The sequence below is a fragment of the Phyllobates terribilis genome, unplaced genomic scaffold, assembly GCF_046119375.1.
Source record: "Phyllobates terribilis strain yellow unplaced genomic scaffold, ASM4611937v1 Scaffold_5__5_contigs__length_657084704, whole genome shotgun sequence".
Lineage (NCBI taxonomy): Eukaryota > Metazoa > Chordata > Amphibia > Anura > Dendrobatidae > Phyllobates > Phyllobates terribilis.
Genome location: NW_027362765.1, coordinates 377,393,198 through 377,416,426, shown reverse-complemented (window position 1 = coordinate 377,416,426; position 23,229 = coordinate 377,393,198).

The following is a 23,229-nucleotide window of genomic DNA, read 5'->3' as shown; positions in this document are numbered from 1 at the left end:
ACAGTGACTGCACCAGCAGAATAGTGAGTGCAGCTCTGGAGTATAATACAGGATGTAACTCCGGATCAGTAATGTATGTACACAGTGACTCCTCCAGCAGAATAGTGAGTACAGCTCTGGAGTATAATACAGGATGTAACTCAGGATCAGTACAGGATCAGTAATGTAATGTATGTACACAGTGACTGCACCAGCAGAATAGTGAGTGCAGCTCTGGAGTATAATACAGGATGTAACTCAGGATCAGTAATGTAATGTATGTACACAGTGACTGCACCAGTAGAATAGTGAGTGCAGCTCTGGGGTATAATACAGAATGTAACTCAGGATCAGTACAGGATCAGTAATGTAATGTATGTACACAGTGACTGCACCAGCAGAATAGTGAGTGCAGCTCTGGGGTATAATACAGGATGTAACTCAGGATCAGTAATGTAATGTATGTACACAGTGACTGCACCAGCAGAATAGTGAGTGCAGCTCTGGAGTATAATACAGGATGTAACTCAGGATCAGTAATGTAATGTATGTACACAGTGACTGCACCAGCAGAATAGTGAGTGCAGCTCTGGGGTATAATACAGGATGTAACTCAGGATCAGTAATGTAATGTATGTACACAGTGACTGCACCAGCGGAATAGTGAGTACAGCTCTGGAGTATAATACAGGATGTAACTCAGGATCAGTACAGGATCAGTAATGTAATGTATGTACACAGTGACTGCACCAGCAGAATAGTGAGTGCAGCTCTGGGGTATAATACAGGATGTAACTCAGGATCAGTAATGTAATGTATATACACAGTGACTGCACCAGCAGAATAGTGAGTGCAGCTCTGGAGTATAATACAGGATGTAACTCAGGATCAGTAATGTAATGTATGTACCCAGTGACTGCACCAGCAGAATAGTGAGTGCAGCTCTGGAGTATAATACAGGATGTAACTCAGGATCAGTAATGTAATGTATGTACACAGTGACTCCACCAGCAGAATAGTGAGTGCAGCTCTGGAGTATAAGGATGTAACTCAGGATCAGTACTGGATCAGTAATGTATGTGCACCCAGTATAGCTGTGACCCTGGATAGTGAGTCTTTACAAGTAGAATATAACTGTGATTATAATTTTATTTTAGTTTATTGCGTTGTGGACCAAATAGACCCAAAATTACAACAATAAACAAATAGCTGTGAACTCCCCAGACATGGAGCGTTCCCCACATGTGCTGATAGTGCTGAGGCAGCTGGAGTCCCGTGCACCGTCCATGAGCCGCCATCTCTCTCCATACGGCCACATCTCAGTGGCTTCTTGCCTGCTGCATCACTGGCCGTTTTCCCAGCTCTTTCCTCATTGCTTCGGAATTTCTGGAGAACGACCTGTTACACTGCGGCCGCTGTTCCCCTCTCTCCCTCTTACACTGCAGCTCGGCCCTCATCAATTAGAGAAGTATGATATCACTGCGAACATGAAATCCAGAGTGTGACCGGCATAATCAGATCTGGACACGCTCGAGAGCGGAGATCAATGTGTCAGCTACGACCACTACAATCTCATGGGTCTACGATACCGGCAGCGACATGTAGGAATCAAGGAGGAACCTGGGGCAAAAGACAACCCAGCTGGTCATATGTATAATAACCACAGATGACCAGGATCAATGGATAACCAGGATCTGTCCTGTGTGGTGTAATATACAGAGGATCTGTGAGCGCTCCTGTGACTTTGTGAGAACTTTTGATCAGATTATTTTTTGGGACCTTATTTATAATATAGGATTATCTATGCAGACAACCTCTTTAAGACAATATCTGTGAGAGCTCCTATGCAGATTTATGTGTAGTAGTTTGATGATGCTGCTGTCACGGTTGTGTCAGATGTAACAGACAGTCGTTCTGCAGCTGGTTGCAGAAGGTCACTTTGTTTGGCATTACAGACGCCTTCTTAAATCTGTCTTACTTTAGGACCCAGCGGCTACCTCCCTCCTGCTCTGATTGACACCCTGGCCTGGGTGTTTAAATACTTTCAGTTTGCTGCAGGGAGGTGCCGGTGATATTCACATGTTCCCTTGTGAAGGCTTGGAGCTATTGCAGTCAGCTTACTATCTCTCTGGTGTAATGAAGTTTGGTCAAGTTAAGTTACTTCTCCCCATGTTTGTCTCCCTTGTTGTCTTTAGTTTATAGTGGGGACTGACCAGTGCTTACATCCTCCCTTCCCTATCCAGGGCCCAGCTCTATGGATTTACAGGGCTTAGGTTTCCTGCTCATGAATTGGCGTGGAACCAATATATTGATGGTAGGGGAGACAGGGTGATATTAGATCAGCCTAGGCGTCTCTACTTCCCCCTTTCCCTAGTGTCTGAACTCCCTTCCCCTATACCTTCATGTTGCACTTTGTCTTTCCTACACTGTGCGTTATGGCTGCTCCATAGCCAGTCACTGCAAACAAAAGTTATATTTTGCTCCTCTACTGTTTGCTTCTCCTTGAGAGCACTGGAAAGTCGATAATGTTATGTACAGGATGGTATTAGTATCATACAGGTAAGCAAAAGGACTTTTATAATCATTCATGCTGAAGGGAAAAAATGCAACTATTCCCTCTGAACCCCCGGTAGCTATACCCCTGCATACAGGCAAGAGCATTACTATATGGAGGGAAATAAACTTCACAGGGAAGGCCCACTAAGCTCTGAACCTGCAGCGCCACAAGCAGAATATCTGAGAAAGCAGGTGAAGAAAAGAAGGGATGCAAAATTAAAATCAGTCAAAAACATAGGGCAACTTAGCCTTTTCTGGGCACACAGATACATGTCTAGAAGTAACTTTACTTATTTGTAAGACATAGATTGCTTAAGTTGGCTTTTCCCCTTCTCGTGTTTGATATGAACCTGTATAGGGTTTTCCCTCTTCATGGACAATTTCATCTAACCTGCGAAAGTGGATCTGCTTCAAGGATTACACTACAAAAAACAGGAACAGGAAAGAACAATCCCAGTGAAAACTCTCCGTGTATTAAGGGCATGGTGCCATGAGTGAGTCCCCATTAATTTGAGCAATTAGGCCATCTGGAGTCTGTACATCTGGCAATGTGACCATCATACCATTTTTTTTACAAGCCATAAGTGACTTTGGGTCATAAGTGTTGTGAGAAGGTCAAGTACATGAGTGCGCTCACTCCTCTTGGAATATTTCTTTGCTGATCCTGGAGTCACGTTGCTGAATTTCCTGACCTGCATTACTGTATAGAGGATGAACAAAAGGGAAAGCAGCTGTGGAGATCATGACTCATCTGGGATTCATCCACATTCCACTCCGCAATAGTCAACCCTATACAATGGCTTCAGGGATGTGAGTTCAATGAGATAACCACCACTCCCAGCCGCACACAATGATGATATATCAAGACATACAAGTACATAGAAAACCTATTAACTAAACAAAAAGATGAGTACATACGTTATTATAGTATTACTCTGCAGAGCTGCACTCACTATTGTGCTGGTGCAGTCACTGTGTACATACATTACTGATCCTGAGTTACATCCTGTATTATACTCCAGAGCTGCACTCACTATTCTGCTGGTTCAGTCACTGTGTACATACATTACATTACTTATCCTGTACTGATCCTGAGTTACATCCTGTATTATACTCCAGAGCTGCACTCACTATTCTGCTGGTGCAGTCACTGTGTACATACATTACATTACTGATCCTGTACTGATCCTGAGTTACATCCTGTATTATACTCCAGAGCTGCACTCACTATTCTGCTGGTGCAGTCACTGTGTGCATACATTACGTCGTAGAAAATATTAAAATCTCTGAAGCCTCTTTGTCCCCAGGAAATGTATTTTGAATTCAAGTAACACTGCGGTTGCCTGCAAGGGAAATGCTATACATTGAGCCCAAACATATGTCTCCAAAAAAAAATTATGAATATCGAAGCTTGTGTAGATCCGATAGTGATGAGACATACATTTTCAGTTTCAGGACGAATCAGGGGAGACGATGCATGCTTTCTCCTAACTATAACATCTGCCTATAAGCCTCAAATCAATAGCACACAGATAACTGACAACAGCCATGTCATGTTTGGTCTCTGAGTAACGGTAAAATGCTGATACAAAATATGGCGGCAATATCAAACTTCTGAGATCATCAGAAGTGAAGTTATCGCATAAGCTGAGAATTTCATAAAATCCTGAAGGGCTGAGAACAACCCACAACCTGGCCCACATGAGGTCATCAAGAGGAGTGAGTGGGTAACTCAGGTGCTGATAAACGGTCAAGCCGAATTATGATCTTGGTTCCTGTAGAGAGATACACATTGTGTATGCATGAATCCCATTCGCTGAACATCCCCAATCGAAGTGCTCTCCTTCGTCTAAGTTGACTCATTTCTGTGAGCGGCGTTCTCTTCCGTTATTCCTTTTTATTTTATGTAACTGTATATGCTGTATTGTTTTGTCCCCTTTGTAAAATCTGTTACGGATCCGGGTGGTGGAACCTCTGTGCCGAGGCGCAAGGAGGGACCCAGAGGGGCGTGACTAAGTATCAACCCGAACCGACCCTGGTCGTACGGCGGCTAACGACACCGTGACCAGGGAGGATCCGGGCTGAGGGACCAGGTGCTACTCTGGGGACGACCTTGTAAGAGAGCAGGTGGCTCCCACGGGTCAGAAGGCTGGGACTGACCGGTATGGCGGATGGACACGGCAAGCAGGCAGAAGTCTCTGGTGGCAGACAGGTGGTCACGATACGTGACGGCAGAGCAGGAAGTAGTCTCTGGTTTTACCAGGCAGGTGGTCACAGCAAGTGACGGCAGAGCCTCCAGGCAGGCTGGCAGGAAACAGGCGGGCGCTCCCAGGTGAGCGGGCAGACCGACTAGGCAGGAAACAGGCAGGTAACAGGTGAGTGCTCCCAGGTGAGCGGGCTGACGGACTCTGCAGGTAATAGACAGATGCTCCCAGGTGAGCGGACTGGCAGACAGGGCAGGTAACAGGCGGATGCTCCCAGGTGAGCGGACTGGCAGGCAGGGCTGGTAACAGGCGGATGCTCCCAGGTGAGCGGACTGGCAGACAGGGCAGGTAACAGGCAGGTAACAGGTGAGCGCTCCAGGTGAGCAGGCTGGCAGGCTCGGCAGGTAACGGGCAGATAACAGGCTGGCAGGCAGGACGAGGAGTCAGGCTAGCAGCGGGACCTGAGGGCTGAAGCAGAGATCAGACACTGTGCAACAACTTTGCTCGGACACCTCCATTTTGGAGGAGGTGCCCTATATATTGGAGGTCCTCCGGCAATTGGCCGGGGACTCCTTAGGACGACGCGCGCGGTCCCTTTAAGAGAGGGGGAGCGCGCGCGCTCCCTAAGCACATTGCCGGGGAAGGAGCGCGCGCCGGCAGCAGCGGGGGAAGAAGCGCTGGAGGACGCCGTGCCAGGAGCGGGAAGGTGAGAGGGACGGCGTCTCTGCCTAGCAAGGGGCAGAGACGCCGATGCTACAGTACCCCACCCTTTAGGCCCCCTCTTTTTTTGGCCTGAAAGAAATTTTTCAAGGAGAAGCGGGGCGTGGATGTTCTCCCTGGGTTCCCAAGTTCTCTCCTCAGGACCAAACCCCTTCCAATCTACCAGAAAAAAGGTCTTTCCTCTTACCCTCTTGGTGGCCAGAATACTCTCTACCTCAAAGACGTCCTCAGCGGAAACCGGAGCAGCGGGAGTACCTGGATTGTTGGAAAAAGAGTTAAAGACAACGGGTTTGAGGAGAGATACGTGGAAGGAGTTGGGAATCCGTAAGGTGGCCGGGAGTTTTAACTTGTAGGCCACTGGATTAATTTGTTTGAGGATTTCGAAAGGGCCGATGAAGCGAGGACCTAACTTGTAGGAGAGTATCTTGAGCCGCACATGTTTGGAGGAGAGCCAAACCTTGTCTCCCGGACGGAATTGAGGCGGATCCAGACGTCTTTTATCAGCATATCTCTTCATCCACTCGGAGGACTGAAGAAGTGTGGACCTAGTACTCTCCCAAATGGTAGAAAACTCGCTGACAATAGACTCCGCGGCAGGGTTGTCCACAGAAGCGGAGACGGGAAACGGAATCCGGGGGTGTTGACCATAGACAATAAAGAACGGGGACTTGGAAGAGGATTCGCTCTCGTGGTTATTATAAGAGAATTCGGCCCAAGGAAGGAGGTCCACCCAATCAGAATGGTGGGCATTAACAAAGTGCCGGAGGTAGCTGGTAAGGATCTGATTGATCCGCTCCACTTGACCATTGGACTGAGGGTGGTAAGAAAAATCCAGGGTGGAGGAGAAATCCAGGGTGACATCCAGCAGTTTACATGTGGCTCTCCAGAAGCGTGAGGTGAACTGAACCCCTCGATCCGACACGATGTGGAGGGGTAGGCCATGGAGACGGAAGATATGGCGGATAAAGTCCTTAGCCAGCTCATGTGCAGACGGGAGACCAGGCAGGGGAATGAAGTGGGCCATTTTAGAAAAGCGGTCCGCGACCACCCAAATGACAATACACCCGGCAGAAACAGGGAGATCGGTAATGAAGTCCATAGCGATGTGTTGCCACGGGGCAACAGGTATGGGAAGCGGCAGGAGATGACCGGCTGGTAAGTGTCTGGGAACTTTGTTGCGGCCACAAGATGAACAGGCAGAGACGAAGTTTACCACATCCTTACGCAGGGTAGACCACCAGTAATGCCAGGAAATGAGCAGGAAGGTCTTCTTTTGGCCGGCATGGCCAGCTAGTTTAGAAGAATGACCCCAGCGAAGAACCTTCTCACGGTCAGGAACCGCTACGAACGTCTTGCCGGGTGGAAGACGAGTCAAATCCAAGGGGGCCACATTCATCACCTTGGAGGGGTGGATAATGTGCATAGGCTCCTCCTCTTGGTCGGAGGACAGGAAGGATCGGGACAAGGCATCAGCTTTGACATTCTTGTCCGCCGGGCGGAAATGAAGGATGAAATCGAAGCGGGCAAAAAACAAAGACCACCGGGCATGACGTGGATTAAGTCTCTGGGCATTTTGGAGATATGCCAGATTTTTGTGATCCGTGTAGATGATCACCGGGTATAGAGCCCCTTCAAGCAGATAGCGCCACTCCTCCAGCGCCAATTTGACGGCTAGCAATTCTCAGTCTCCTATGGAGTAATTGCACTCAGAGGAGGAGAAGATTTTGGAGAAAAAGCCACAGGTTACCATTCTCCCGGATGAAGACTTTTGGGTGAGCACCGCTCTGGCTCCAGAGGAGGAAGCATCAACCTCCAGGTAGAACTGTTTGTTGCAGTCCGGACGGTGCAGCACAGGGGCAGAGGAGAAGGCTTGCTTCAGGGAAAGGAAGGCCTCCTCAGCTTCGGGTGGCCATACCTTGGGATTTGCTCCCTTACGGGTGAGCGCAGATATGGGAGCAGTCCGGGACGAGAAGTGTGGGATGAAAAGACGATAGTAATTAGCGAAGCCCAGGAATCGTTGTATCGCCTTCAACCCCTCCGGACGGGGCCACTTTAGGACAGCAGAGAGCTTCTCGGGATCCATTCGCAAGCCTGTCTGGGAGATAACATAGCCCAGGAATGGAAGAGAGGTCTGCTCAAAAAGGCACTTCTCGTATTTAGCATAGAGGTGGTTCTGCCTGAGCCTAAGCAGGACCTGACGAACATCCCTCCGGTGTGTGGAAAGATCCGGAGAGAAGACCAAGATGTCATCCAGGTATACCACCACGCAGGAGTAAAGAAGGTCACGGAAGATGTTGTTGACCAGTTCTTGGAAGACGGCGGGAGCATTGCAGAGGCCGAAGGGCATTACACGGTACTCGTAGTGTCTGTCCCGGGTATTAAATGCCGTTTTCCACTCGTCTCCTTGACGGATACGGACCAGGTTATACGCTCCACGAAGATCTAGCTTGGAAAAGATCCTGGCGCCTTTAAGGCGATCAAATAACTCGGAGATGAGCGGCAGGGGGTATTTATTTTTAACCGTGATCTGATTGAGTCCTCTATAGTCAATACAGGGGCGTAGCGAGCCATCCTTTTTTTTGACAAAGAAGAATCCGGCTCCAGCCGGGGAAGTAGACGTCCGGATGAATCCCCTAGCCAGATTCTCCTCTATGTACTCAGACATGGCCCGGGTTTCAGCTGCAGACAATGGATAAATACGCCCACGGGGTGGAGTGGCGCCAGGTACCAGGTCGATCGGGCAATCATATGGCCTATGAGGTGGCAATGTCTTTGCTTCCTTTTTACCGAAGACGTCAGCATAGGGCCAGTAAGGAGCCGGAAGACCGGGTAAATTAGCTGGGGTAGGTGGTGGATGAACCGGACGAACCAGAACCAGGCAGGTCTTATGGCAGGCCAGCCCCCACCGGAGTACTTCACCGGAATGCCAGTTCAACACGGGTTCATGTGTCTGGAGCCAAGGTAGGCCTAGCAATAGGGAGTGGGAGAGTCCGGGTAGCACATGGAAGGAGATTACCTCAGAGTGCAGCATTCCCACCTGCAGGGTTATGGGTTCCGTGACGAGCAGGATGGTCACCGGAAGGAGTCTTCCATCCACGGAGGCGACTGACAATGGTTCAGCCAGAGACTTGGTGGGAATACGGTATTTCTCAACCAGGGACTGGGAGATGAGGTTTCCAGCGGATCCAGAATCCAGGTGGGCGAGTTCAAAGTGACGGTTCTCTCCCCAGGAGATAGAGACAGACAAAGTCAGGGATGGAGAGGACTTACTTTTGTCTAGGGCGACCTCTCCGAGCGGTCCTAGACACTAGAGTTTCCCGGCCTCTCCGGGCAGGAACGGATCAGGTGCTCCTTACTGCCACAATACACTGTGTTCCAAATTATTATGCAAATAATATTTTCTCAGATTTTCCCAAATTACCTGTATGAATTGCAGTCATTGTAATTTTCCAGTCAAATAACTATTAGAGTACAATTGAAAGGTTTTTGTACAAACTGCCTATGATAACAGTATATTTTTAAAAAAATTAAAAACTCAAACTGCACTCAAAATGCATGTTCCAAATTATTATGCACAGCAGAGTTTTCAACCTTTTCATTTTAATAAAGAACAAAAAAATGGTCATTTTTGAAATTATAAGCATTATCAGGTTATTACAAACTGAAATCAAACAGTTTTCAACTCAAAACTTTATTCTAGGTGATGTAACATTTGCACATAGAACCCCTTGTTCGAAAGGAGCTTCTGAACTCTCTCGTCCATTGAATTTGTCAGGTTTTGGATGGTTTCTGCTTTAATTGTTTTGCATGAGGACAGAATACCCTCCCAGAGCTGTTGCTTAGATGTGAACTGCCTCCCGCCATCATAGACACTCCTTTTGATGATGCTCCAGAGGTTCTAAATGGGGTTGAGGTCAGGGGAGCATGGGTGCCACACCATAAGTTTGTCCCCTTTTATGCCCATAGCAGCCAGAGATGTAGAGGTGTTATGTGCAGCATGAGACGGGGCATTATCATGCATGAAATGATCTCGATGGTCCAGATGGATGGAGTGGAGGATTGCTGGTTGATGGACACCCCATGCAAACACGGCTACGGTGCTAACAAGGAGGAGGTGGAGTAATGTTTTGGGCTGGAATCATGGGGAGAGAGATTGTCGGCCCTTTTAGGATCCCTGAAGGGGTAAAGATGAACTCCATAATGTATGTTGAGTTTCTCAAACAGCACTTCCTTCCATGGTTCAAGAAGAAGAACCGTGCATTCCGCAGCAAGATCATTTTCATGCATGATAATGCCCCGTCTCATGCTGCACATAACACATCTGCATCTCTGGCTGCTATGGGCATAAAAGGGGACAAACTTATGGTGTGGCCCCCATGCTCACCTGACCTCAACCCCATTGAGAACCTCTGGAGCATCATCAAAAGGAGTGTCTATGATGGCGGGAGGCAGTTCACATCTAAGCAACCGCTCTGGGAGGGTATTCTGTCCTCACGCAAAACAATTAAAGCAGAAACCATCCAAAACCTGACAAATTCAATGGACGAGAGAATTCAGAAGCTCCTTTCAAACAAGCAGTCCTATGTGCAAATGTAACATCACCTAGAATAAAGTTTTTAGTTGAAAACTGTTTGATTTCAGTGAGTAATAACCTGCTAATGCTTATAATTTCAAAAATGACCATTTTTTGTTCTTTATTAAAATGAAAAGGTTGAAAACTCTGCTGTGCATAATAATTTGGAACATGCATTTTGAGTGCAGTTTGAGTGTTTTATTTTTTTTAAAATATACTGTTATCATAGGCAGTTTGTACAAAAACCTTTCAATTGTACTCTAATAGTTATTTGACTGGAAAATTACAATGACTGCAATTCATATAGGTAATCTGGGAAAATCTGAGAAAATATTATTTGCATAATAATTTGGAACACAGTGTAGAAGCAGCTCCCCTCGGCTCGGCGTGACTCTTGGCGAGATTTGACCATCTTGGTCTGGTCGATCTGCATGGGCTCGGGTGAGTGCGCCCGGGGAGTGACAGAAGAGGAGACAGGTCTCTGGAAAGTAGGAGCGAGGCGGGGAAACCTTCTCTCACGGGTGGTCTCTTTGGTGCGCTCTTGAAACCGGATGTCAATCCGGGTAGCCAGCGACACCAGGTCATCCAGGGTGGTAGGAATGTCCCGACCGGCGAGCTTATCTTTAATCCGACCGGAAAGACCCTCCCAGAAGACGGACACCAGGGCTTCGTTATCCCAGGCAAGCTCAGAAGCGAGGGTGCGGAACCGTATGGCATATTGGCCCACGGTGAGACTCCCTTGGCGGAGACGTAGCAGAGAGGAGGCTGATGAGGTCTTACGTCCCGGTTCATCGAAGACTCTCCGGAAACCAGCGAGGAAAGACGAGAGGTCGGACACCAGGGGGTCCCCTCTGTCCCACAGGGGTTAAGCCATGCCAGTGCCTCCCCATTGAGATGGGACATGATGAATGCCACTTTGGCCCGGTCGGAGATAAACTGATGAGCCAAGAGTTCAAAGTGCAGGGTGCACTGGTTTATGAAGCCCCGAGCTTGAGCGGGGTCGCCTCCGAAACGAGGAGGTGCAGAAAGCCGAGGTCCGGGGCAGGATGCCATGGTATTGGTGGGGAGCAGCGCTGTGGGGTGCGAGTCATGCGACTAACGGTGGTTACTGGTGGAGCAGTCAGTGTGTCCAGGCGGGAGTTTACACTCCGCATGTGGTTCAGGATGGACTCCTGTTGGGATCTCTGACGGGAGACTTCATGGTATAGGTCAGAGAGCGAGGGAGCTTGGGTGCCACCGGGTTCCATGGCCCGAGCAAACTGTTACGGGTCCGGGTGGTGGAACCTCTGTGCCGAGGTGCAAGGAGGGACCCAGAGGGGCGTGACTAAGTATCAACCCGAACCGACTCTAGTCGTACGGCGGCTAACGACACCGTGACCAGGGAGGATCTGGGCTGAGGGACCAGGTGCTACTCTGGGGACGACCTTGTAAGAGAGCAGGTGGCTCCCACGGGTCAGATGGCTGGGACTGACCAGTATGGCGGATGGACACGGCAAGCAGGCAGAAGTCTCTCGTGGCAGACAGGTGGTCACGGTACGTGCCGGCAGAGCAGGAAGTAGTCTCTGGTTTTACCAGGCAGGTGGTCACAGCAAGTGACGGCAGAGCCTCCAGGCAGGCTGGCAGGAAACAGGCAGGCGCTCCCAGGTGAGCAGGCAGACCGACTAGGCAGGAAACAGGCAGGTAACAGGTGAGTGCTCCCAGGTGAGCGGGCTGACGGACTCTGCAGGTAATAGACGGTTGCTCCCAGGTGAGCGGACTGGCAGGCAGGGCAGGTAACAGGCGAATGCTCCCAGGTGAGCGGACTGGCAGACAGGGCAGGTAACAGGCAGGTAACAGGTGAGCGCTCCAGGTGAGCAGGCTGGCAGGCTCGGCAGGTAACGGGCAGATAACAGGCTGGTAGGCAGGACGAGGAGTCAGGCTAGCAGTGGGACCTGAGGGCTAAAGCAGAGATCAGACACTGTGCAAGAACTTTGCTCTGGCACCTCCATTTTGGAGGAGGTGCCCTATATATGGGAGGTCCTCCGGCAATTGGCCGGGGACTCCTTAGGACGACGCGCGCGGTCCCTTTAAGAGAGGGGGAGCGCGCGCGCGAGCCCTAAGCGCATTGCCGGGGAAGGAGCGCTCGCCGGCAGCAGCGGGGGAAGAAGCGCTGGAGGACGCCGCACCAAGAGCGGGAAGGTGAGAGGGACGGTGTCTCTGCCTAGCAAGGGGCAGAGACGCCGATGCTACAAAATCTTTTGTGTATTTTTTATAAACATTGGATATCGTTCTCAATTAAATATAAAATGTATTAGTTCTGTTCCTTTTGTTCTGTAAACCGCACCTTGACGCCATACGCTACCTACCAGACCTCCCGTCAGCCTGTAAAAACGACTGGTGGTGGCAGCTAATAATCTTTGTCTGGTTATCATGGAATTAGCAGTGATGGCACGGGGATATATACATTTTCTATGTGTTGGAATCAGAGGTGTATATACCGTACGCTCACTGTTAGTTTCCCGATAAACGACATATTAGTGGAAACAGCCTGCGGCCTCCTCCATTAATCGTCGACCAATCATGTAATTGTCCGGACCATAGGGAGCAGCAGAGAGCTGTTTGCTCCAAAGATAGCAGTGTGGGTGGTTCAGTGACGACTCCGCGGGCTGCGATCTTTGACATATTACATTACTAATCCTGTACTGATCCTGAGTTACATCCAGTATTATACTCCAGAGCTGCACTCACTATTCTGCTCGTGGGGTCACTGTGTACATACTTTACATTACTGATCCTGAGTTACATCCTGTATTATACTCCAGAGCTGCACTCACTTTTCTGCTGGTGCAGTCACTGTGTACATACATTACATTACTAATCCTGTACTGATCCTGAGTTATATCCTGTATTATACTCCAGAGCTGCACTCAGTATTCTGCTGGTGCAGTCACTGTGTACATACATTACATTACTGATCGTGAGTTACATCCTGTATTATACTCCAGAGCTGCACTCACTATTCTGCTGGTGCAGTCACTGTGTACATACATTACATTACTGATCCTGAGTTACATCCTGTATTATACTCCAGAGCTGCACTCACTATTCTGCTGGTGCAGTCACTGTGTACATACATTACATTACTAATCCTGTACTGATCCGGAGTTACGTCCTGTATTATACTCCAGAGCTGCACTCACTATTCTGTTGGTGCAGTCACTGTGTACATACATTACATTACTGATCCTGTACTGATCCTGAGTTACATCCTGTATTATACTCCAGAGCTGCAGTCACTGTGTACATACATTACATTACTGATCCTGAGTTACATCCTGTATTATACTCCAGAGCTGCACTCACTATTCTGCTGGTGCAGTCACTGTGTACATACATTACATTACTGATCCAGTACTGACCCTGAGTTACATCCTGTATTATACTCCAGAGCTGCACTCACTATTCTGCTGGTGCAGTCACTGTGTACATACATTACATTACTGATCCTGTACTGATCCTGAGTTACATCCTGTATTATACTCCAGAGCTGCACTCACTATTCTGCTGGTGCAGTCACTGTGTACATACATTACATTACTGATCCTGAGTTACATCCTGTATTATACTACAGAGCTGCACTCACTATTCTGCTGGTGCAGTCACTGTGTACATATATTACATTACTGATCCTGAGTTATATCCTATATTATACTCCAGAGCTGAACTCACTATTCTGTAGGTGCAGTCACTGTGTACATACATTACATTACTGATTCTGTACTGATCCTGAGTTACATCCAGTATTATACTCCAGAGCAGCTCTCAGTATTCTGCTGGTGCAGTCACTGTGTACATACATTACATTACTGATCCTGAGTTACATCCTGTATTATACCCTAGAGCTGCACTCACTATTCTGCTGGTGCAGTCACTGTGTACATACATTACATTACTGATCCTGTACTGATCCTGAGTTACATCCTGTATTATACTCCAGAGCAGCACTCACTATTCTGCTGGTGCAGTCACTGTGTACATACATTACATTACTGATCCTGTACTGATCCTGAGTTACATCCTGTATTATACTCCAGAGCTGCACTCACTATTCTGCTGGTGCAGTCACTGTGTACATACATTACATTACTGATCCTGAGTTACATCCTGTATTATACTACAGAGCTGCAATCACTATTCTGCTGGTGCAGTCACTGTGTACATATATTACATTACTGATCCTGAGTTATATCCTATATTATACTCCAGAGCTGAACTCACTATTCTGTAGGTGCAATCACTATGTACATACATTACATTACTGATCCTGTACTGATCCTGAGTTACATCCAGTATTATACTCCAGAGCAGCACTCAGTATTCTGCTGGTGCAGTCACTGTGTACATACATTACATTACTGATCCTGAGTTACATCCTGTATTATACCCTAGAGCTGCACTCACTATTCTGCTGGTGCAGTCACTGTGTACATACATTACATTACTGATCCTATACTGATCCTGAGTTACATCCTGTATTATACTCCAGAGCTGCACTCACTATTCTGCTGGTGCAGTCACTGTGTACATACATTACATTACTGATCCTGAGTTACATCCTGTATTATACTCCAGAGCTGCACTCACTATTCTGCTGGTGCAGTCACTGTGTACATACATTACATTACTGATCCTGAGTTACTTCCTGTATTATACTCCAGAGCTGCACTCACTATTCTGCTGGTGCAGTCACTGTGTACATACATTACATTACTGATCCTGAGTTACATCCTGTATTATACTCCAGAGCTGCACTCACTATTCTGCTGGTGCAGTCACTGTGTACATACATTACATTACTGATCCTGAGTTACATCCTGTATTATACTCCAGAGCTGCACTCACTATTCTGCTGGTGCAGTCACTGTGTACATACATTACATTACTGATCCTGTACTGATCCTGAGTTACATCCTGTATTATACTCCAGAGCTGCACTCACTATTCTGCTGGTGCAGTTACTGTGTACATATATTACATTACTGATCCTGAGTTATATCCTATATTATACTCCAGAGCTGAACTCACTATTCTGTAGGTGCAGTCACTGTGTACATACATTACATTACTGATTCTGTACTGATCCTGAGTTACATCCAGTATTATACTCCAGAGCAGCACTCACTATTCTGCTGGTGCAGTCACTGTGTACATACATTACATTACTGATCCTGAGTTACATCCTGTATTATACCCTAGAGCTGCACTCACTATTCTGCTGGTGCAGTCACTGTGTACATACATTACATTACTGATCCTGTACTGATCCTGAGTTACATCCTGTATTATACTCCAGAGCAGCACTCACTATTCTGCTGGTGCAGTCACTGTGTACATACATTACATTACTGATCCTGAGTTATATCCTATATTATACTCCAGAGCTGTACTCACTATTCTGCTGGGGCAGTCACTGTGTACGTATATTACATTACTGATCCTGAGTTATATCCTATATTATACTCCAGAGCTGAACTCACTATTCTGTAGGTGCAGTCACTGTGTACATACATTACATTACTGATCCTGAGTTACATCCAGTATTATACTCCAGAGCAGCACTCAGTATTCTGCTGGTGCAGTCACTGTGTACATACATTACATTACTGATCCTGAGTTACATCCTGTATTATACCCTAGAGCTGCACTCACTATTCTGCTGGTGCAGTCACTGTGTACATACATTACATTACTGATCCTGAGTTACATCCTGTATTATACTCTAGAGCTGCACTCACTATTCTGCTGGTACAGTCACTGTGTACATACATTACATTACTGATCCTGAGTTACATCCTGTATTATACTCCAGAGCTGCACTCACTATTCTGCTGGTGCAGTCACTGTGTACATACATTACATTACTGATCCTGTACTGATCCTGAGTTACATCCAGTATTATACTCCAGAGCAGCACTCAGTATTCTGCTGGTGCAGTCACTGTGTACATACATTACATTACTGATCCTGAGTTACATCCTGTATTATACTCCAGAGCTGCACTCACTATTCTGCTGGTGCCGTCACTGTGTACATACATTACATTACTGATCCTGTGCTGATCCTGAGTTACATCCTGTATTATACTCCAGAGCTGCACTCACTATTCTGCTGGTGCAGTCACTGTGTACATACATTACATTACTGATCCTGAGTTACATCCTGTATTATACTCCAGAGCTGCACTCACTATTCCGCTGGTGCAGTCACTGTGTACATACATTACATTACTGATCCTGAGTTACTTCCTGTATTATACTCCAGAGCTGCACTCACTATTCTGCTGGTGCAGTCACTGTGTACATACATTACATTACTGATCCTGAGTTACATCCTGTATTATACTCCAGAGCTGCACTCACTATTCTGCTGGTGCAGTCACTGTGTACATACATTACATTACTGATCCTGAGTTACTTCCTGTATTATACTCCAGAGCTGCACTCACTATTCTGCTGGTGCAGTCACTGTGTACATACATTACATTACTGATCCTGAGTTACATCCTGTATTATACTCCAGAGCTGCACTCACTATTCTGCTGGTGCAGTCACTGTGTACATACATTACATTACTGATCCTGAGTTACATCCTGTATTATACTCCAGAGCTGCACTCACTATTCTGCTGGTGCAGTCACTGTGTACATACATTACATTACTGATCCTGTACTGATCCTGAGTTACATCCTGTATTATACTCCAGAGCTGCACTCACTATTCTGCTGGTGCAGTTACTGTGTACATATATTACATTACTGATCCTGAGTTATATCCTATATTATACTCCAGAGCTGAACTCACTATTCTGTAGGTGCAGTCACTGTGTACATACATTACATTACTGATTCTGTACTGATCCTGAGTTACATCCAGTATTATACTCCAGAGCAGCACTCAGTATTCTGCTGGTGCAGTCACTGTGTACATACATTACATTACTGATCCTGAGTTACATCCTGTATTATACCCTAGAGCTGCACTCACTATTCTGCTGGTGCAGTCACTGTGTACATACATTACATTACTGATCCTGAGTTACATCCTGTATTATACTCTAGAGCTGCACTCACTATTCTGCTGGTACAGTCACTGTGTACATACATTACATTACTGATCCTGAGTTACATCCTGTATTATACTCCAGAGCTGCACTCACTATTCTGCTGGTGCAGTCACTGTGTACATACATTACATTACTGATCCTGTACTGATCCTGAGTTACATCCAGTATTATACTCCAGAGCAGCACTCAGTATTCTGCTGGTGCAGTCACTGTGTACATACATTACATTACTGATCCTGAGTTACATCCTGTATTATACTCCAGAGCTGCACTCACTATTCTGCTGGTGCCGTCACTGTGTACATACATTACATTACTGATCCTGTGCTGATCCTGAGTTACATCCTGTATTATACTCCAGAGCTGCACTCACTATTCTGCTGGTGCAGTCACTGTGTACATACATTACATTACTGATCCTGAGTTACATCCTGTATTATACTCCAGAGCTGCACTCACTATTCCGCTGGTGCAGTCACTGTGTACATACATTACATTACTGATCCTGAGTTACTTCCTGTATTATACTCCAGAGCTGCACTCACTATTCTGCTGGTGCAGTCACTGTGTACATACATTACATTACTGATCCTGAGTTACATCCTGTATTATACTCCAGAGCTGCACTCACTATTCTGCTGGTGCAGTCACTGTGTACATACATTACATTACTGATCCTGTACTGATCCTGAGTTACATCCTGTATTATACTCCAGAGCTGCACTCACTATTCTGCTGGTGCAGTCACTGTGTACATACATTACATTACTAATCCTGTACTGATCCTGAGTTACATCCTGTATTATACCCCAGAGCTGCACTCACTATTCTGCTGGTGCAGTCACTGTGTACATATATTACATTACTGATCCTGTACTGATCCTGAGTTACATCCTGTATTATACTCCAGAGCTGCACTCACTATTCTGCTGGTGCAGTCACTGTGTACATACATTACATTACTGATCCTGAGTTACATCCTGTATTATACTCCAGAGCTGCACTCACTATTCTGCTGGTGCACTTACATCACTTATTTTGCATTAATAGTAAGGCATTGCTACATATAACATCCTGTAATATTTAGGACACTATTCTGCTGTATAGAGATATTTGTATTTGAAAGCACCGTAAATGCAAACAAACAATATTTGCATGTTTTATATCTCACCCCCAAAAAAGAATCCATTTTGCTTCTAACATCTCACAAACCTCATATTGGACCGATCTTTGGCACCGAGAAATTGGAAGTGATCAGGAGATGGGCGCCTTTTCTCCTGCAAGAGAGGACGTCATGTTATTTAATTATAAGGATGTCTCTCTTTTGAATTTAGAGCAATTTACATGATTGATAATATCTATCCATCTATCTATCTATATATATACACAGGTGCATCTCTCTAAATTAGAATATCATCAAAAAGTTAATTTATTTCAGTTCTTCAATACAAACAGTGAAACTCATATATTATATAGAGTCATTACACACAGAGGGATCTATTATATAGAGTCATTACACACAGAGGGATCTATTATATAGAGTCATTACACAGAGGGATCTATTATATAGAGTCATTACACACAGAGGGATCTATTATATAGAGTCATTACACACAGAGGGATCTATTATATAGAGTCATTACAGACAGAGGGATCTATTATATAGAGTCATTACACACAGAGGGATCTATTATATAGAGTCATTACAGACAGAGGGATCTATTATATAGAGTCATTACACACAGAGGGATCTATTATATAGAGTCATTACACACAGAGGGATCTATTATATAGAGTCATTACACAGAGGGATCTATTATATAGAGTCATTACACACAGAGGGATCTATTATATAGAGTCATTACACACAGAGGGATCTATTATATAGAGTCATTACAGACAGAGGGATCTATTATATAGAGTCATTACACACAGAGGGATCTATTATATAGAGTCATTACAGACAGAGGGATCTATTATATAGAGTCATTACACACAGAGGGATCTATTATATAGAGTCATTACACACAGAGTGATCTATTATATAGAGTCATTACACACAGAGGGATCTATTATATAGAGTCATTACACACAGAGGGATCTATTATATAGAGTCATTACAGACAGAGGGATCTATTATATAGAGTCATTACACACAGAGGGATCTATTATATAGAGTCATTACAGACAGAGGGATCTATTATATAGAGTCATTACACACAGAGGGATCTATTATATAGAGTCATTACAGACAGAGGGATCTATTATATAGAGTCATTACACACAGAGTGATCTATTATATAGAGTCATTACAGACAGAGGGATCTATTATATAGAGTCATTACACACAGAGGGATCTATTATATAGAGTCATTACACACAGAGTGATCTATTATATAGAGTCATTACACACAGAGGGATCTATTATATAGAGTCATTACACACAGAGGGATCTATTATATAGAGTCATTACAGACAGAGGGATCTATTATATAGAGTCATTACACACAGAGGGATCTATTATATAGAGTCATTACAGACAGAGGGATCTATTATATAGAGTCATTACACACAGAGGGATCTATTATATAGAGTCATTACAGACAGAGGGATCTATTATATAGAGTCATTACACACAGAGTGATCTATTATATAGAGTCATTACAGACAGAGGGATCTATTATATAGAGTCATTACACACAGAGGGATCTATTATATAGAGTCATTACACACAGAGTGATCTATTATATAGAGTCATTACAGACAGAGGGATCTATTATATAGAGTCATTACACACAGAGGGATCTATTATATAGAGTCATTACAGACAGAGGGATCTATTATATAGAGTCATTACAGACAGAGGGATCTATTATATAGAGTCATTACACACAGAGGGATCTATTATATAGAGTCATTACAGACAGAGGGATCTATTATATAGAGTCATTACACACAGAGGGATCTATTATATAGAGTCATTACAGACAGAGGGATCTATTATATAGAGTCATTACAGACAGAGGGATCTATTATATAGAGTCATTACACACAGAGGGATCTATTATATAGAGTCATTACAGACAGAGGGATCTATTATATAGAGTCATTACACACAGAGGGATCTATTATATAGAGTCATTACAGACAGAGGGATCTATTATATAGAGTCATTACACACAAAGGGATCTATTATATAGAGTCATTACAGACAGAGGGATCTATTATATAGAGTCATTACACACAGAGTGATCTATTATATAGAGTCATTACAGACAGAGGGATCTATTATATAGAGTCATTACACACAGAGGGATCTATTATATAGAGTCATTACACACAGAGGGATCTATTATATAGAGTTATTACACACAGAGGGATCTATTATATAGAGTCATTACACACAGAGGGATCTATTATATAGAGTCATTACACACAGAGGGATCTATTATATAGAGTCATTACACACAGAGGGATCTATTATATAGAGTCATTACAGACAGAGGGATCTATTATATAGAGTCATTACACACAGAGGGATCTATTATATAGAGTCATTACACACAGAGGGATCTATTATATAGAGTTATTACACACAGAGGGATCTATTATATAGAGTCATTACACACAGAGGGATCTATTATATAGAGTCATTACACACAGAGGGATCTATTATATAGAGTCATTACACACAGAGTGATCTATTATATAGAGTCATTACAGACAGAGGGATCTATTATATAGAGTCATTACACACAGAGGGATCTATTATATAGAGTCATTACACACAGAGGGATCTATTATATAGAGTCATTACACACAGAGGGATCTATTATATAGAGTCATTACACACAGAGGGATCTATTATATAGAGTCATTACACACAGAGGGATCTATTATATAGAGTCATTACACACAGAGGGATCTATTATATAGAGTCATTACACACAGAGTGATCTATTATATAGAGTCATTACAGACAGAGGGATCTATTATATAGAGTCATTACACACAGAGGGATCTATTATATAGAGTCATTACACACAGAGGGATCTATTATATAGAGTCATTACACACAGAGGGATCTATTATATAGAGTTATTACACACAGAGGGATCTATTATATAGAGTCATTACACACAGAGTGATCTATTTCACGTGTTTATTTCTGTTAATGTTGATGATTATGGCTTACAGCCAATGAAAACACAAAAGTCATTATCTCAGTAAATTAGAATACTTTATAACAACAGCTTGAAAAATTATTTTAAAATCCGAAATGTCCTACTGAAATGTCTGTTCAGTAAATGCCCTCAATACTTGGTCGGGCTCCTTCTGCATCAATTACTGCATCAATGCGGCAATGTGGCATGGAGGGATCAGCCTGTGGCACTGCTGAGGTGTTATGGAAGCCCAGGTGGCTTTGATAGCAGCCTTCAGCTCATCTGTATTGTGGGGTCTGGGGTCTCTCATCTTCCTCTTGACAATACCCCATAGATTCTCTATAATAGATTCTCTATGGGGTTAAGGTCAGGCGAGTTTGCGGCCAATCAAGCACAGTGATACTGTTGTGTGTAAACCAGGTATTGGTACTTTTGGCCGTGTGGACAGGGGCCAAGTCCTGCTGGAGAATGACATTTCCATCTCCATAAAGCTTGTGGGCAGAGGGAAGCATGAAGTGCTGTAAAATGTCCTGGTAGACGGCTGCGCTGACTTTGGTCTTGATAAAACACAGTGGACCTCCACCAGCAGATGACATGGCCCCCAAACCATCACTGATTGTGGAGACTTCACACTAGACCTCCAGCAGCTTGGATTGTGGCCTCTCCACTCTTCCTCCAGACTCTGGGACCTTGATTTCTAAATGAAATGCACAATTTACTTTCATCTGAAAACACCTTGGAGCACTGAGAACAGTCCTTTTTCTCCTTGGCTCAGATAAGACACTTCTGGCGTTGTCTATTGGTCATGAGTGACCTGACATAAGGAATGCGACACTTGTAGCCCATGTCCTGGATACGTCTGTGTGTGGCGGCTCTTGAAGCAATGACTCCAGCAGCAGTCCACTCCTCGTCAATCTCCCCCAAATTTTTGAATGGCCTTTTCTTAATAATCCTTTCAAGTCTGCGGTTATCCCGGTTACTTGTGCGGCTTTTTCTAACACACTTTTTCCTTCCACTCAACTTTCCATTAATATGCATGGATACAGCACTCTGTGAACAGCCAGCCTCTTTAGCAATGACCTTTTGTGGCTTACCCTCCTTGTGGAGTGTGTCAGTGACTGCCTTCTGGACATCTAAGTCAGCAATCTTCCCCATGATTGTGGAGCCTACTGAAACAGACTAAGGGACCATTTTAAACTCTTAGGAAGCCTTTGCAGGTGTTTTTTGTTAATTATTTTAATTTACTGAGATAATGACTTTTGTGTTTTCATTGACTGTAATCCATAATTATCAACATTAACAGAAGAACTGAAATAAATTAACTTTTTGATGATATTCTAATTTTGTGAGATGCACCTGTGTGTATATATATATATATATGTGTGTATATGTATATGTGTCACCCTAGGCCTGGATGCCACAAATATTAAAGGCTGTGTCTGAGAGCAGGAGGGAGGTTCCCTGGTTAGGGACAATTAGCATACAGCACCTCCTGTCCCAGGCCAGTAGGGGGAGCTGGCTGCCCCTATAAAAGTTGGAACTGGGGGCAGGGTTAGAGAGAACTGAACGACCTAGCTCAGGACTGAGACTAGTCCCAGAGAAGGAGGGACAGTTCAGCTGTAGCCGAGGAGTCTGTGAGGCAGAGGAGAAGCTGCGAGCCAGGGACAGAGGCGACGAGAGCCGATCCTGGCTGAGAGAATCACACCACCGGACATTGGGGTCCGAGGCTGTCAGGGTTGTAAGCCCAGCAGCAGAGAACCAACCTGCGAGGGATTTCAGGTCCCTTGGCCTAAGAAGCCTGGAGGCTCCGCCACACAGAGGGACCAGTACAGCGAGGAGAAAGCAAACAGGTACCCAAGGCCCGAGTAGCAAGCCATACAGGCGAGAAGTACACGGCCAGCTCAGGGACGTGGGCTATTACACCACGAAGAGG